The 8,743-nt window shown below is 51.3% G+C and overlaps 1 long non-coding RNA gene across 1 annotated transcript; it reads right to left on the reverse strand.

Moving 5' to 3' along the window:
* Positions 1–5,048: 5,048 nt before the first annotated feature.
* On the reverse strand, positions 5,049–7,517 carry LOC147360053 (uncharacterized). The gene is made up of 2 exons (XR_015140040.1): positions 5,815–7,517; positions 5,049–5,390 (listed from the first exon to the last, which is right to left on the reverse strand). It is a non-coding gene; the product is annotated as an uncharacterized LOC147360053 (long non-coding RNA).
* Between the last annotated feature and the right edge of the window lie 1,226 nt (positions 7,518–8,743).

Raw genomic sequence — 8,743 nt, forward strand, 5'->3', positions numbered from 1 at the left:
AAGTGGGAAGGAGAAAATTACAATAGGAAGAAGCCAGAGAGCAAATAGGAGAATTGATTTATGCATGGTTTTGGTTCTGCGCGAAGCCGGCGATACCCAGATGAAAAGCCAGGCCTCCAGCCATGTATCATTTCTGGCGACATCCAGACGATGGAATGAAATGTTCACTGTGGCTGTAAATCAACGTGTCTCACCCTCGGCAAGCTTGACATTCTGGGCGGGACTGGTCTTTGTTGTGGGGACTGTCCTGAGCTTTATGGGAGGTTTAGCAGCTCTCCTGACCTCTACCCATGAGAGACCAGTAGCCTCCCTCCCTCCCTTAGTTGTGACAACCAAACGTGTTTCCAGAAATCACCAAACATGCCCTGGGGGCAAATTCACCCCAGGCTGGAATCTTTGCTCCAACTGTCTGGACCCCACCTGTGCCCACGATTCCGGGGAGCGTCACCGCCTACTGACGATGCATCAGATGGAGCCTGAACTGGTCCATCGCATCCTCCAGAAGCCGTAGCAGGTGTCATGAGCAGACGCCTGTCATTTACCGCCTTGGTGGGGGACGCCCCTGGGACGCGTGCAAACCATCCAGTCAGAGCCTGTTCCAGGCCAGCTCTCCTCTGACTCACGCTCCTGAGGACTGATCTCTGCCTCCTCTGAGTTATTATAAAGTTATTAAAAACCAGAATCATTGATGCCCCAGAACTGACTACCTCTTCTTAATAGACTTACTAACAAATTGTAGTAAACATAATCTGGGGCTCAGGAAGCTATTATTAAAATGGACCATTTACCATCACTTGGGGACACATTGCTGTACTGTTTCAGCATGAATACCAGAGATGAGGTCCGTGGGAAATGGTGACCAGAGATGCCACTGAGATGGTTAACGGGCCAACATGTGTCTCTCACTGAGTTGAAATCAAAGTCACAGCTATGGGTCTCAAGTCAACCTAGAAATTCCCTCCTAAGGAGGCGGGAGCGCCTTAGAGCCGTGCTGACCATCACCGTGTTCAGAGCAGGCCGGTCCCCCCAACAAGCCGATTGGGGAAGAGCAGCCGGGCAGCTACCTCTCTTCAAGCCAGGGGCGTGAGTCTGCATGGGAACTCCAGCCGGAGGGGCCAGTCATCCACTCTAACGACTGGGATTTCAATATCACAGGCCAGCAGGAGGGCTGATCCGGAGCAGACAAGTGGGAGTGGTGGAAAAATATCAGGACACAGGGTAGCAGGGGCACAGGGGTGTTTGTTTTCTCCTCCTGAGAACAGCCTCTCAGCCAGACCCAAACAGCAATTCTGCATTTCCTCTGTCAGCCTGGGGCTGGGTCCCTGGGAAGAACTGACGCTGCCCGGCTGGCTGGCTCCCCTCTCCCCTGGTTGGGGTGCAGGGTGGTTGGGGTGCAGGGTCCCTGGAGGGACATCCCTCAGGGAGGGCAGCCCCAGGCCATAGGACAGAGGCCTCACCACAGCTGAGCGTTGATCCCCCTGTTTTGTTCTCCGAGAGGCCCCTGCAGGCAGAGGTCTGAACACCTGCCCCCAGCAGACAGAAGGAGGCCTCAGTGAAGAAAGAAAACCCCTGGAAATCTTGTCTGTGAATCTCAGCCTTTGTTGCAGAAATTCGACCCCGGGTACCAGCTAAATGTGGCTGCCCTAGGCTTGGTGGTGGTGGTGGGGCAGTGGGGTGGGGTGGGGGGCTGGGAGCCCGGCCCTGGTCCAGGGTCTGTCCTGCATTGAACAGGGTGAACAGTGCCCAGATGGCGCGGTAAAAGGCCACAGGAGAGATTCAGGGGCACCCGACTGGTGCACCTCCTTGCATGTGGGGCAGGAGAGGCTCAGGGGGCAGAGGGCCTCCTCTGCGCCCCCCACCCCAGGCGATGGGTTGCAGCGCCAGGGCGTGAGGTGCCAGCTCCAACCCCTCCCTCAGCACCCTCTCTGCCCCCAGCATCACTCGTCAGGGGCCAGGCCCGCTCTCAGCCTTTCAATCTCAGCGTGCTTCACCCTGACACAGGAGCCCAAGATTATACCCATTCTACAGATGAGTAAGTGAGGTTCCAAGGGGCTGATGACCTGCTTAAGATCCTCACTGCTCAGGGCAGGGATGGGACTGCAACCCAGGACTGCGTGGTCCACAGGGCCCCGCCCCCTTCTACACACTTCTTAGAGGGAGCATCCAGCCTGTGACAATGAGCGTTTCCTCACATTAAAGAAGAGGAAATGTAAATTGTCAAGGGGACGATTCTCTAATGAGATGTTCAAGGAATTTCTACCACTTTGAGCATCAAAAGAAATGCTAATAGCTGATACTAACATCTGCCCCGCTGTGCCCGGCTGTTTTAAGCATGTTTCTGGGATTCACTGTTTAAACTTTAAGCAAACGTACGTGATATGACTTGACGTGACATCACTACTCCTGTTTTACAGATGGGGAGACTTCATCAGGGAGAAGAGAAATCACCTGCTCCCACACCCTGGGTCAGGAGTCTGTTTCCTGGGAAGTACGCCCAGGCTGGGGATTTTGACGCCTGTGGGAGGCCCCACTGTTGGGGATCACCGTCCTGATTCTTCAGCCTCCTTCCCTGCATCCTTGCCCTTTGTCACGTGACTTGGTAGTTTTCTCCTCTAGGTGTGGAGTCTCTGTCTCCCTGAGGTTGGATTTGGTTATGTGATTCTCTTTGGCTGGTGGGATGTGGGCAGAGGCCTGAAGGTGCCTACACAGCTGGTCCTGACCTCTTGTACTCCTGCCTTCTCTATGAGAAGAATCTGCCCCTGGTGGTCATCAGTCCTGGAAAGATGAGAGACCCGAGAGCAGACCTGGACTCGAGCCTTAGCTTGAAGCCGAGCAAAGTCAGGCCCAGCCTGATGTGATGAACTACAGTAGACGTGAGAGTGAGAAGTAAACACTCATTGTTTGCAACTGAGTTGTGGGTTGGTTTGTTACACAGCTTGATTGGGACAATAGCTAACAGATACAGACCCCAGTGAGAGAGCACACTGCAGCCCTTGGAGCATCCGAGGGCACCACCTGCCCTCAGGGAAGCAGCCGGCCTTCCCCCGAGGCCCTACACCACACGTCCCTCTGTCCCTCGGCATCTTCACATTAGCTGCACATCGCTGACTGCCGTCTCTTGCTGGCACACTTTCCAGGGGACAGGCACCAGGACCTGCTGGTCCATGTTCATGGAGCTTTCTCACTATAGGCCCATGTTTGTTTCTTTTTTCCTCTGGTATCCAAAGGCTCGTCAAGTCCCAGGAACTCTGAGAAAACCTTTCAAACATCATGATGTCAGTTCATTGGTCTACTCTTCCCATCACTTTTCACTAAGCATTGGTCAGTCCCCAGGGGCAGCCTCTTCCCCACGACCAGCCCACAGCAGGATGCGCTGCCCACTGGCCTCACACATCACTCTGCTTTCTCCTTCACCCTGAGGTCTTCGCTGGAGGGACTCTGTGTCCCTGCCAGATGACTCTTCTCATCGTGGAGCTTATTATTAAGGAACCAGCAGCAGCAACAGCAGTTGCTCATCTTCGGGGGCAGAAGTGGGGCTGGGGGCAAAATTCCTGCCTGCTAGGATTAAGAGAGACGCAGCAGAAAATACTCACCACCAAGTTCTTCCTCCACAGGTGCCATGGGGCTGACTGCTCTGCCTGTGTCATGAAACCCATGCGTTTCTTTAAAAGCTTTTTCTTAAAGCTGGGTTGTGTTCCTAGTATTTGCAAAGATTTCTAACTCATACTCATTCCTGACTCATAGTCATCTGAACTTTCTTGAATCATGGATCAAAGAAAACGATGTTGTGTCCAGTCAACCTGGCTCATCTACCCAGGATCCATGACAAAGGACCTAAGGACTATAAAGTCTTGGAGAACCATTTTTTCCTCCTAGAAGTAGAAATTGTGGTGAAGATGGTGCAGACCCAGGGCCAGAGCAGCTTTTGAAAGGGGAAAAGACAACTTATGAAAAGGCATTCATGGATAATTCTATAGAGGAGACAATTTTAAGCTCTCAGGCTAAAAGTTTGAACTTTTATATTAAATCAAAATGAGATTCAAAATATATAAGCTGGCTTCATAGAACAAAGAGTCTTCAGTTCAGTCGCTCAGTCGTGTCTGACTCTGCGACCCCATGAATTGCAGCATGCCAGGCCTCCCTGTCCATCACCAACTCCCAGAGTTCACTCAAATTCATGTCCATCGAGTCAGTGATGCCATCCAGCCATCTCATCCTCTGCCCCCAATCCCTCCCAGCATCAGAGTCTTTTCCAATGAGTCAACTCTTCGCATGAGGTGGCCAAAGTACTGGAGTTTCAGCTTTAGCATCATTCCTTCCAAAGAACACTGAGGACTGATCTCCTTTAGGATGGACTGGTTGGATCTCCTTGCAGTCCAAGGGACTCTCAAGAGTCTTCTCCAACACCACAGTTCAAAAGCATCAATTCTTCGGAGCTCAGCTTTCTTCACAGTCCAACTCTCACATCCATACATGACCACTGGAAAAACCATAGCCTTGACTAGACAGACCTTTGTTGGCAAAGTAATGTCTCTGCTTTTCAATATGCTGTCTAGGTTGGTCATAACTTTTCTTCCAAGGAGTAAGCGTCTTTTAATTTCATGGCTGCAGTCACCATCTGCAGTGATTTTGGAGCCCCCCAAAATAAAGTCTGACACTGTTTCCACTGTTTCCCCATCTATTTCCCATGAAGCAATGGGACCGGATGCCATGATCTTAGTTTTCTGAATGTTGAGCTTTAAGCCAGCTTTTTCACTCTCCTCTTTCACTTTCATCAAGAGGCTTTTTAGTTCCGTGTCAACTATAACCTGGAGATGTCCAATACCCTGACACTCTTCAGTCTGCTATGAAGAAGTGGGCGAGAGAAACGTCCCTGGTGAGGCAGACTCCTGACCAGCGATGCTGAGGGGTCCCGTGTCCCCTCCATCCTCTCTTGGTGAAAATACAAGAATGGAGGCTCGTTTCCGCTTCAGTGGACCTTCTGTGCTCGGGTGGAGCTCAGCCTCGTGGACTTGGTCCCCCAAAGATACTCTGTTGTATTGAGTGAGAAAATAAGAACACCCCTAGATGCTTCATTTTATTTAAAAATTGTTTATTTACTTTACTTTCTGGCCACACCACGTGGCATGTGGAATCTTTGTTCCTCACGCACGCTAAGTTGCTTCACTCATGTCCTCTTCTGTGTGGCCCTATGGACTGTAGCCTGCCAGGCTCCTCTGTCCCTGGGGATTCTCCAGGCAAGAATACTGCCAGGGCTTGCCATGCTCTCCTCCAGAGGTCTTCCCGACTTAGGGGTTGAATCTGCATCTCTACGTCTCCTTCACTGACAGGTGCGTTCTTTACGGCTAGTGCCACCTGGGAAGTGCACCCAGAGATCAAAATTGCTCCCCCTGCAATGGAAGTGTGGAATCTTAACCACTGGATCTCCTGAAAAGTCCTGTGAGATGCACCGTTTTAAAAGATAAATTTGCACCAAATTATTTCGAATTTCCCATGGCCCAGGGGTTCCTGGACTGGAAGGTCAAGTCTAGCAGGTACCTGCACCCTGCTGGTTTGCACTTGAGACGCAGCCCCGGGGGACGTCCTCGGGGAGGGCCCAGGTGAGGCTCCTGGGCATCCAGATGTGCCTTCATGCCTCTCCATAAACAGATCCCTGAGAGCACCTGGATTACATCCAACCTGGGTTTTCCCTCTTCGCCATTAGGGACTTAAATTATCTCCAGAGTAACTCAAGATTCCTAACTAAGAACGTTCATGGCTGTGTTATTTACACTAACCCCATACTAAAAAGGTAAAAGAAATGAGAAAACCAACCTTACAGTCCAGCAATAGAAGAATCATTGTTCATAAACACGATGGACTATTCCATAGCTATAAGCAGTGAGGTCCCTGAAGAGGCCTTTATGCTACAGAGAAACGTATACAATATACTGTGAGGGAGGAATCAAGGCAGGATCTAAAGGCTGCATGTTTAAATTCTAATGTTATAAACCAAGTAGACTTTCTGTAGGTGCAGTAAATACTGGAGTTGAGTTTTTTCTCTATTTTATAGAACTGTTTTATCAACTTTCGGTTACCTTTAATGTCAGAAAAAAGACATCGTTAAAAATAAAAAATATAATAAAGGCATAGAGCAGCCTTGAGCCATAACATGTCACTGTCTCTTTTCAGCTGGAACATTTTGAAATCATGCTGCAAGATTAGTCAAATCCATTTCACCTGCCTTCAGTAATCAAGGTCATTTTAAGCCCGGCATGTCCTCCACGCGGCATATAGCCTAAGCAATAAGATGTTTGCCCAAGTTGTTTTCCAGGAGCTTGGAGTTGGCTGTGCATAGTTTAAGCTGAGCTGGTTAAGACTGGATGGGACCCCTGATTCTCCAACTGGGCATGCGTGAGTGTCCCTGCTTCGTGACCTTTTGATGTCAGAGGGCCAAAAACTCCACCCTCAGGTGCTGCAGAGGCCGGTAGCTTAGTTACACCTGCAAAGAATGACAATTACTACACCTTTTCCCAATCATCCTTTCCTGTGCTCCCCACGCTCAGACTGCCCTCCTGCTTTTTTCATTATCCCATAAATACCCACAAGCTCCTAGCCTTTAGGAAGATGGATTATGAGATTTGTTCTCACCTCTCAGCATTTGACTTCCTTTGACTACACCATCTTTGATGCAAACCTCAGCATCTTAGTAGTTTGGCTTGCTATGCATTGGGCAAAATGAATCTGTTTCGATGATAAGTTTTTAAGCCCCGAAAACTGTTCTTTTCCCCTGGAAACCCCCCACCCCCACACCCATGGCAGGGATCCTATCTTCTTTCTGTTTTGGTGATGCCAGGAACATAATCAGGGCTCAATAAATAATTGATCATTGCAAAGACCCCAGAAGGAGCCCATTCTCTTCCCCTGGGTGGTCTGCTAACCTTTCAAGGCGTTCTCTTAAGTGCATTTCATTTCTTTTTAATTTTCCTCCAACTTAAGTGGATGGAAATGATAAGCCAGGAGAGAGCTGCCACCTTGCTGAGAACCAGAAAAGGGAAAAATAAACGAATGAGAGCAGACACTTCGGGGCCCTGCATGGAGCCTGAACCCCATGGGTTGACACCCCTTCTCAGGAAGGGGAGGGGCCTTTCTTACTCGTCCCCATGCAAGGGAAGCCACCTTCTAGTTTCCATTTTGAAAACGTGTGTTTTTTGCCCAGCAGCTCTCTGAGGCTCTACGATCTAAGAATCAACAAGGAAAGTGGTGATGCAGGAAACCCCATTCAAAACTGACAAGAGAAGGGCGGCCTATGAGATTAGACGGAAGGACTCCTCCGAGTCACTGAGTTAACGGGTATGTACTGAGCACCCGTTCCTGCTGGCCCTGCTCTGGATGCTGGGAACTGAGCAAAGTCCGCATTCTCATGAAAGTCATTGTCTAGTCTGGAGGACAAGCAATAGCCACTGAACCAACCATTGTAAGGCATGTAGGGAGGTGATAGCTGCTAGACAGGAAACAGAGCTGATGGACAAGCTCATATAAGTGGGCAGGGACAGCCTCTTGGAGGAGGTGAGCGAGCCCTGGGAAGAGTACACCAAGCAGAAGGAAGAGCAGGTGCAAAGGGCCTGAGGCAGGAGAGACCCTGATCCTCGGGGAGGAGCAGCAAGGAGCCTGTGCAGCTGGAGGAGTGAAGAGGGGTGAGGGCGGCGGAGCCTGGGCACCAAGTTACCCCACCCTGCAGGGCCCTGCAAACAGGAGGGGTCCCAAGTGAGGCAGAGAGAAGGTGAGTCTTGACCCAGTGGTCACCATCTGGGGTGGACAGGCTTAGTGGAGAGCGTGGTTCTCAGGGTGTCATTCCAAGGTCAGCAGCATCAAACTCCTGGGACCCTGTTAGAATTGCCAGTTCTCATCATCACCCCAGACTCGCTCAGTCAGAACCTCTGAGCTGGGCCAGAATCTGAGTTTTAACAAGCCCCCCAGTGGGTCCAGACTCTTGCTAGAGCCTGAGAAACCTAAGTCGCGCTGGACCCCTGGCTCCAGTCTGCAGACTGAGGCAGTAAGGGTTGGACTGTGGGAGGGACCGGGGGGTCACCCGGGAGAAAGATGGAAAATGATCCCAGGAAAACGGTCAGCTGGGGGCTGAATACCTGCTGTCCTGGGACCTCCTTTCGGGGTTTCTCTGGTGGGATGCGATTTTCGGGGTGGGAGGGCTTGTCATCTGTGAGCGAGGGAAGTGGACAGATGGTCCAAGGGCCTGATTAGAACTTCTTAGTGACAGAAACTCAACAAATTGAAAATCAACAGAGTTTGGGCCCCACCAGGGGCTGAGGGGCAGGACGCGCCCCTGTCATCACCTCACCCCGGCCCACCACCACATCCCCCCATCCTTGGCCCTTCAGCCCTGACTCCCCAAGCCTTGCCATGTACTGGGCATGGGGGACACAGTGGGGAATCGTTCCTTTCCCTGTCCTCTGGGCTTGTCCACAACAGAGCATGATTCAGGGTGATGGTCACCCAGGAAGGTGTGTCTCACCTTGAGGAAACCGGGAAGGGGTCCCTGAGGAGGCGGCATCCGAGCTGAGACCTGAGGGGCAAGTAGCGATGAGCTGGGGACATCAGGGGCTCTGGGGCAGGAAATGAAGACCCAGCTACGGAAGCGGTGCTGACCAGGGACTGGTGGTCCCAGGTCAGGGGTTCGGATGCAGGAGGGGCTGGGCAGCTCTCTGGGCAGCCCAGACTTGTCAGGGCCCAGGATGTGCTTCCC

This window comes from Bos grunniens, chromosome 13 (genome assembly GCF_055505025.1).
Source record: "Bos grunniens cultivar Pamir isolate PY7600 chromosome 13, Bosgru_T2T1.0, whole genome shotgun sequence".
Lineage (NCBI taxonomy): Eukaryota > Metazoa > Chordata > Mammalia > Artiodactyla > Bovidae > Bos > Bos grunniens.